This window comes from Sinocyclocheilus rhinocerous, unplaced genomic scaffold, assembly GCF_001515625.1.
Source record: "Sinocyclocheilus rhinocerous isolate Xijiao unplaced genomic scaffold, SAMN03320098_v1.1 scaffold666, whole genome shotgun sequence".
NCBI classification, from domain to species: Eukaryota; Metazoa; Chordata; class Actinopteri; order Cypriniformes; family Cyprinidae; genus Sinocyclocheilus; species Sinocyclocheilus rhinocerous.
The window spans coordinates 166,628-166,888 of NW_015661984.1; positions in this window are offsets into that span (position 1 = coordinate 166,628).

Here is a 261-nt window from a genome sequence, read left to right on the forward strand (position 1 = left end):
TATAATACTGCAAATTCGCTTTACAGTAAGTAACTGTAATACCCTTTGCATCATGGGAATTTTCTGTGACGTCAAACCCCACATACAGTGACTTACTGTATTTTTTAAAATTGCTGTATACTACTGTATTTGCCTTAACGGCCTCTTTGGCGCCATTCTATTGAGGCTGCTTTATTTTCCTGAATATTCGCCACAACAGCTTGGGACTGACTACACTGGATGTTACATCGCTTGTAATGATTGGAAAATCCGTTTGTCCTT